This window comes from Diospyros lotus, chromosome 5 (assembly GCF_014633365.1).
Source record: "Diospyros lotus cultivar Yz01 chromosome 5, ASM1463336v1, whole genome shotgun sequence".
Classification (NCBI taxonomy): domain Eukaryota; kingdom Viridiplantae; phylum Streptophyta; class Magnoliopsida; order Ericales; family Ebenaceae; genus Diospyros; species Diospyros lotus.
Window position 1 is genome coordinate 29723267 of NC_068342.1, and position 9139 is coordinate 29732405.

Consider the following 9139-nt stretch of genomic DNA (forward strand, 5'->3'; position numbering starts at 1 on the left):
TTTTATTTATAGACACAATGTATGATTATTTATTATTATTTATACAAATAATATTATCGCTTACACTTCTTCATCGTTCATGAATTTTTATTCAATTTATCGTATTTATTTTCTAGTTCTTCAAAACGAAAATAATAAAATTCATTTTGTCAGTTATATTTAATAATTATGTAATTTTTTGAATTAAATAATATTTAAAAATTTATTTTATTAATACCTAATAAAATAAAATAAGATTTTATTATTTTTATAGTGTAAGGGCAGTTTCCTTGTATGGTTACTTTTTTAATTTAATTTCATCAAATTTTTATATATCAAATGTAATAATAGAATAGAGCAATCATTTTTATTATTAATTGAATCAAATATTAAAATGAAATGAAATGATCAATTTCAAGTCTCACCCATTTTCATTTCATTCTCATGTAACATATATCATGCCTCACTTACAAAATACCAAGTTCAATAAACAACAAGTCTAAAAAAAAGAATAGGAGAAACTCAAAAATAAAAAAAAATGAAATTATAAAGGTTTAAGAGACTCTATTGGCGAGGTCTTTTGAAAAGCTTTTGATAAGTCTCATGCACGCCCAATGGTGGACTCTCGAAGAGACTAATCAGTCTTCCAAAAACCTTCTGAATGAAGTCTCTGCTAAGGCATATTAACTAACATTCAAAGTCTTTGCCTTAAATGTCGAAATTGACGAGAACAATTTCAACCCCAAAAGAAATAAAAATTTTGTCATCCGTTAACTATCACCTTTATAAGTAGGGGATTATCCCTCGTCTCCAAATACATACAAAAATCTTACACAAATTAACTAAACACTTCTTTATTTTTCAGTTGTGACTAATTTAAGTATCAAATGATTTAAGCAAAAGACATTCCACGCCCCTAACTATTTTATGTTTTGCAATCTCCCGAAAACTATTCTCCCAACAAAATAAATTGAAGACAACAATACATTCAAAATCATCCCATTGAACCAAATGTAACATAAAGGGAATGACCAGTCCTTCACAAATTGGATGAAAATAATAAGGGTTAAAGTTACATATTGTGATATATAAATAGGTTAACCTAAAATCATTACCAACTTTTCATCTACCCAATTCAATAGCAACTCATTTTCCATTGTCATTGTCCAAGGTTGTAAGTCACGAGTTAACCATAAAGTAAGTCTTCATCTTCATTTTTTTTTTTTTTTTACTTTCTTCTTCTTTTGCTTTGCTATTGTTGACTTAAACTAAAGCCGCAAATGAATCAAGTCGTTCGTGAGTGGCTCGGTGTTCTACTCGATAAAAACTAATTCAAATTTGTTTGTTAAGGTAAACGAGCCGAATTTAAACTTAATTTTAAAACCCAATTTATAAACAAGTCAAACTTAAACTTAGTAAAACTTGGCTTGTTAGCTCGTAATTTGGCTCGATTAGAGGTTCGCAAATAGGTCCAATTAGAAGTTCGCGATTAGCTTGTGAAAATAGGCTCGTTTATAAATATATTATTTTATGATTAGATAATATATGCACATATACATATATATCATCATTATATAATTTATTAGATTTAGTGGGGCGATATCTCTCTCCAAAAAACCTATTTTTTGTTTGTACTTCTCTCTCATCTCTTTTCCCTTCCCTTCGCCGCCTATTCCGTTTCTTTTCCAACAATCTACATTTGTTTGTTCCGCTTACCTTTGATGCCTTCCTCTTGCCGCTGTCTTGTGCTATTGCATCCTCCATCTCCATTGCCTCTTATTACTGCTACACATCCTTATCTTTGTTGTCGTCGCTACATAGTCTCATCTTTTAGTAGTGGCGAGCCTGAACTCGACTCGTCAACAGAATTGACGAGCTAAACCTGGGCTCGATTCATGTTAATCGAGCTTGAGTTAGAGCCTGAGCTGAGGTTTGTCAAGCTGAGCCGAGCTTAGCGAAGCTCGGGTTGTGTCCACTCAATTACAACCCTAATTTAAAACCCTAAATATTGTCTTTGGTCTACCTTTTTTACCAAAAGCCACCCCCATTTTTTACTTATTCCCCTTTCTATTTCATCATTTTTTTCTATATTACTCTATCACTGCTAATCAAAACCCTAACCGTCATCACAACCCACGACCCATATATTTTCTTCTTTCCCTTTTTTGATCTTTTTCTTTTCTAGTTGCTCTGCCATCGTGAATCTAAACCATAATTGCTACACCAATCTGCCTCTGTCACTACATGAATATTATGAATTAAATAACATTAACTATATTTGTAATGTTACATTAATTTTATTTATGAATTTGCCATTAAACAAATTTTTATTCAATTATATAAAATTATATGTGCTTTTATAACTCTTCTGAACAAAAACAATTTTTTTCTAATCTATATTCAATAATTACATGAAAATTTTAATTAAGTAATATCAAAAGTATTAAAAATAATTTATGTTGTATTAGCATTTTTATTATTTCACTATTTTTTTTTTATTTCATTCCATTAAAATTCTAGTATACCAAGCATATCGATGGAATGAAATCGAAACCATTCCCATTCCCTTCAAAATCATTCGTTTAACTAAACGTGACCCTACCATATTTTGTACATTTAAGTATATATGTTTAGTATTATTAAATAATCCAAATGATAAATTTAAATTTGATGTTTTACTACTTTGGTTGTTGACCAAAAATTAGGGCCACTATTTTCAACCATACATGAAATAAATAAATTAATTAGGTATAATAGTTCATAAATCACTTATATATATACATTATTTTGCAAATAAATAAATATACACAAAATTTAAACCCTAACTACAAAGTAAGCAAATATAAACTTTTTGGGCAAAGTGTCAGAATGCCCATACACTTCACCTTAGGGGACAAATTTATCCTTATACTTTTAAAAGGACTGATGAAATCCTCCTACTTTCAAACTAAGAACCACATTATCCCTTTTGTTTGTTTAGCATATATAATGTTTAGACGCCTTGTAGGAGACATTGCATGACCTTTTTAAAAGTAGAAAGGTCAAAATTTTGACATTAGGCCAAAGTAGAAGAGCCCTTCTAGCACTCAACTCATGGTTTAACTCTACCTTAGTTAACATGCCTAAATGGTGTTGGAGTGCGTTTAAATGCCATTTATACCAAATAAACAAAAAGCATAGCGTGGCCTTCAATTTAAATTTTAAAATAAGGATTTTGAAGGTCCTTTTAAAATAGAAAGGCAAATTTAATACTAAGGTAAGTATAGGGTCATTTCGCGCGAAGCCATGTGTCGAAGGTTAAAGTTGAAACTTTAGTCTCGTGTTGTTTGTATAATTAAAGATGTCAAACAAATCGGGCAGTCATGGACCTATTTAACCCAACCCTAAGCCTAACTCATTATTATAGCAAGTTGAGCTTAATTCAATTACCAATTATATAAGGTTGTCAAGCCCAACATTTTTTGGCCTGTGGCCCAACTATGCCTGGCCCGTCAAAGTGCTTGGCTTGGCTCAAGCCTGTGGGCCCGAATTGTGGGCTTGGCCCATTTATTAATGCTCTAGATTATTTTTGAAAAAATCACCAAAAGTAAAGTCTAAGAAAATTTAGATAGCGATATTTCTTTAAAGGATCTTAGATGCAATATCCAAAAATTTAAAAAATTTGAATATTTAATAATTATTTTTTAAATTAATTAAAATTAGATCTAGAAATGGGGTTTAGCTATAATTTGACAAATTAGCAAGACTCGAGAGGAACCTAGAAGAGCTAAGCGAGAACTCATGAGGAATTAGGCTTACGTGAAACTGGTTAAAAATTCTAAATAATAAGTCAATTTCTCTAAGTAATAGAGTTGACTTTGAACTCAAAACTAGAACAAACAAAATGAAATAGGGTTGAACCCAATAGTAGGCATTGTAGTCGTGGTTACAATGAACTTGTGAATCTATTCAACAGAAATCAACAAACAGAACAAAGGTTATTCAAGGCCAAAGTGGTTGTAATATACGGACAAGTGTTATATACAAGCTCTTAAGAGATACAAGCTCATAAGAGCAGTTCTAGTGACACAATAAGGTTTGATCTTGTAATTCTTTAAATTATATTTAATGATAAGTTTGGTTTGAATTGAACATACAAATATCATTTAGTATAATAAGGAGTTAATACGATTCTTAATTGTTAAGAATAATCGAGACGTATAATCCATAGTATGTTATACTATAAATATGTTTCTGGCCATAGAGTTCCTAACCTAGATAATTAGCAACTCACAAAAGCCAGCACATCGACTTCCTCCTTGTTCGAAATTAGATACCGAAAGATAAGATTGATGGGTCTCGTGCCATTCTGTATGAGATATAGAAGGAATATGAGTGAGTGCTCATTATAAGAATGAGTTTAATGAACGAGACTATTAATATTGAATCACATGGGTTTTATCTCACGATTAATAATTCAATGTTAACTACGAATTTGTAACTAGTCCTTATATCTAAGATGACATGGATATTAGCGATATTATATGGTTATTCTAATCAGGGATGACCATACGTATATATGTCCCTAGTTCAGTGACACATGAGGTATGTGTGCATCAGACATATAATCTATCACCTCGAGATATTAAAAAAGGATATCATACGCGATCTAATAATCACTTGACGATAAATCCCTGGTCGAACTAATATGATTATGGAATGTGTATTCCATAAAGGTTGTTTCATATTAGTCAAGCAGGATTATTGAATTTGGTTATTTGACTTGCTGACTATGATCTCATATCTCGTCGGGATATAAAATGATAGAAGGACTGTATTGTATGACACTGTAGTGTAAGGTTCACATTCTCGCTTCCCATTAAATTGGATAATCATAGCATATTGCTAAATGTCACTCATGATTTACGAAAATTAATAATTAATTAATTCTCATTGTCAATTTAATTGTGAACCTATAAAGTCTCACCCAATGAGAAATTGTTTTAAAGAGAGAAAAAACAAATTAGTAATTATGAAATTATTAATTATAAGTGTAATTATTTATTAGATAAATAATAATAATTAAATAATTAATATGATTATTTATTTAATTATCAAGTTGGATTGAGATTTTTGCTAGCGCATAAAGCCCGGTCCAACAACACTTAGGATTTTTAGGTTTTGCCGATAAATAGACCATTAAACCTTGAATCCTTAGAGATCTCAATTTTGGTTGAATCCAAATTAGACGAAAATTTTAGAAAAAAATTCTATGTTCTTTTCTCCTAAAGTTTCTTAGAGTCTTTGCGATTTTGGATGGACCGACTTGGCATCTCACACGTGAGAGATATACGACGAGTTATCGACAACGAAATCAGATTTCATTTCAAAAGTATATTTCGCTTATGTTTTCGATTTAAACCATAAAATTTGAAAAACGCGGTACTTACAAAATTAGATTTTTATTTCTCCTACATATGATCTGATCATATTTTCTAATAAGAAGTTGGTTGGATAACTTACTTTGAACAAACTTGAATCCAAACAAGTTTGGATCTCAACAAATTGATCGGTAAGTATCAAAATAGGTACAACCAAGAATATTATGGTACAATTAGATTTCATTACTAATAGCCAAATAAAAAAATAACAAGCTAATTTTTTTTTTTTTTGAAAAAGTTTAACAAAGACACAACGGACAATTCAAGTAAACCACTTTGAGTCAGTATTTCAAATAAACAATTATGAGTTAGATCAAACCACCATCTTACGATGCCAAGAGATGACATTAGAGGAAAAATGTCGGTACTTTCAACAAAATTTTTTTGACCATAAACGAAAGAAGATATAAAAAAAAGCCAGAATTTTGAGAAAAAGTACATAGAAAATTAAATTAGAGAAAACATAGCAACGATGAAATGCAACAGAAAATTGATCGATGAAAATGACCCAACTGTAGCAGCAGAAAGTGTTAACATTATAAATGAATGAAATTGCGATGTTAATCATTTATAATTTTTGGTCGTAATTTGGTCATAATTTCTCTATATTTTGGTTGTAATTAATCATTTCATATTATTTAAGTGAAGTGAAACGAATAAGGTCAAATAGTGTGTACTGTAGTTAGTTCAATGGATTACAATATATGGGATGGAGTGGATTATTGCACAAATGTGGATGCTCAAAGAGAACCTCATAAAATTTGAAAAATCAATTTCATATCGTCTAATTACGATTACGATGGCCGGCTGCAGGTCACATTCTTCCCCCCGCCGGGTCAATTCAGCCCGTGGGCCTACCTAAAGCAAGTCAAGCCGGGTCAGCCCCGCGTTCTCCTGAGTTGAGCTGAGGCCGCATCTTAGCAAAAGCTTGTCAAACTGATCGTCTTTAGCATAATAATTTAAAATATATTTATTTAATTAATATTTAAAATATAAAATATTTTTTAAAATACAAATTATACTTGTAAAATAAAAATTTGGAATGCACAAGTAAAAAGTTCAAAATTTGAAATTTGTAATAGTTTACCATTTCACTTTTAAAGTAGTATTAAATTTTATAAAAATTTAAAAATTATAAGTTATTTGAAACTTATTGATTGTCCTTGTGAATTTTCGATATCATTTATATAATTTTTTAAATATTAAAATTATTACACTAACATATCATCAATTCAAATTAAAACTTGAATTATTTGTAATTTTATTTTTCATAAAATTAAAATTCATTTGAGCTGGCCAAGTTGTGACATGGGTTCGAAAATATTAGACTCAACCCAGCCTTATATAACTGGTGAGTCGAGATGACTCTACTCACTATAGTAATATATCAAGGCAAGATTGGCTCATTATAGGACTACGACTAGTCCATGGGAGTTGGAGGCCTTAGGCCATTTAAAATTTAAAATTCTTTTAAAAAGTAATAAAAAATATAAAAATTTTATTAGGACTCATTTTTAATATTAAAATATTTATCATTAGAAATTTATTGAGGCCCTTTTGGATATTAAAATATTTAAATATTTTTACCATTAAACTTAGAAAAAAAAATTTATTGGAAGAGGGGCCTACGGGCCTATGCCTTAAGCCGACTCTGTACGGGACAAGGTTGGAGCCTGACATGTTTGACATATCTAATTTTTTGGTAAAATAATGTAGCATTGTGAATGGGATACAACTTATTTATAATTTATTAATCGTTATTATGATTTTGTGCCACTATTTATATAATTTTTAAAGTACTAGATTTATCAAATTAAAATATCAACCATTTAAATTCAAAATTGAACTACTTGTATTTTTTTACTTTTTCATAAAATTAAAACTCAGTCAAGCCTAACGTGTAACCATTTTTTAGTCCTTAACATTATAAATGAAATTAACAACGTAGATATTCTACTTGTCATTTATCTTTTTCTTTTTTAAGTAATTAAATAAATTTAAAGAATATTTAGGTCGAGAGAAAATAGCTCCAAATTTTTTAGATTGGAATTGAAATGGGAAAAAGTGATTTTGTGGCTAATCATTTTGAAAATTATTTTATGATGAAAGGTTATGAAAAAAATTGAGATAAATTCAATTGATAATAAAAAAAAAAAAATTTAGTGAGAGATATAAAAACTTTAAGCATTAAATATTTATTTATAAAATTAATGCAAATTTAAAATTTATAAAGTTGAAGTGTAGCACAATTACCCTAAATAATTGGTTAGATGTGAAGATATAAATATTGGTGGCAGAGAAGAAGAAATTAAGTTACATATAATGAGTGGGAAGGAGGGAGGAAGAATGAAAAGTTGGATATACTGACGGAAAATATATAATATTATAATATAACCCAGCCGGCGAGCGGCGGGCTAGGCGGCCAGCTAGTGTGCTAGGACGTTTGAAGGAGAAAAGAGGGACCAAACAGTCCCTTCCCAAATTGAAGGGGCCAAACAGCCCCATAGCTGTTTTCCTTGTCCTCGAAAAAAATAAAAAATCTCTCGTTGGCGTGGAACAATGTGTGAAACCTTTAAGGTGAGAAATTTCATCTTTTACACTCAAAATATTTAAAAAATAGGCCCTTGTGATTTCCCTTTCTGTAGCATCTCAAAAATTTGGAGACAAGTAAAAATAATTAATTTGGATGTTGTGAATATCTTAGAATATTTAGGAATTTTTGAGAAATATTTATTTATGATATTTTAAAGAAATAGGAAATTAAGGTGATTAATTAAATTAATTGAAAGTAGTTATGAAAATAATAAAATAAAATATAGTAATAACAATAATAATAATAGTAATAATAAGAAAGTAAATCAAATTAACTTAAATTAAATTAATTACTTAATATATATATATATATTTATATGTGTGTATGCATGGCGTGGCCTTGTTTTGGCCATGTCTTTTTATGGTTTTAATGCCATTGAGTTGAGTGTAATGAGATAAGCTTGGGCAGCAAAGTGGGAAGAGCAGTGCGCGGGGAAGAAAGAAGAAGAAGAAGAAGAAGAAGAAGAAGAGGAAGAGGAAGAAGAAGAAAGGAAAGAAGAAAGGGAGGAGGAGAAGGAAAGAAGGAGGAAGAAGCAGCGCGAGCAGGGAGCAGCGGGCGCGGGGAGGAGGAGAAGAAAGGAAGAAGAAGAAAAGGAAGGAAAGAAAGAAAAGAAAAGAGAGGAAAGAAAAGGATTTTGGAATTTTTTGGCATAGGAAGTGATCAGGTACGTGGGTAAAAATTTGTAGAAGCATGATATGTGTAAATTATAAATTTTGCGCGATTAGAAATAATTAATTTACGTTTCGGATGTGTTATTTGTTAGGAAGTGATTTAATTCGCATCGGGAGCACAAGAGAGACTGAAAGCAACCATTTTCAGGCAAGCTCTTAAACCTCTTCTCACGCTATTTATTTCCCGTGAAAGTCTTTGAGGTTTCTTGTACTCTAAACCCTCCCTCACCTTGACTCGGTTTTACGCATAAATAATAATAATCCGCGTAGTAACCATTTTACGACTTTTATTTTATTAATAAGTTTATTGTTAATGGGATAAGCTAAGTAAGGATGTCATGGCGTCTTTTATTTCAACCATTACGGAGCTTCGTATCGCTCCGCTTTCCTTGGGAATGATGCCGAACCCGTTGGGGTTAGGTTCTTAGAGAAATTGGTTATGGTCAGAATTAGGAAAATGTGTTAAAGAGTCTATT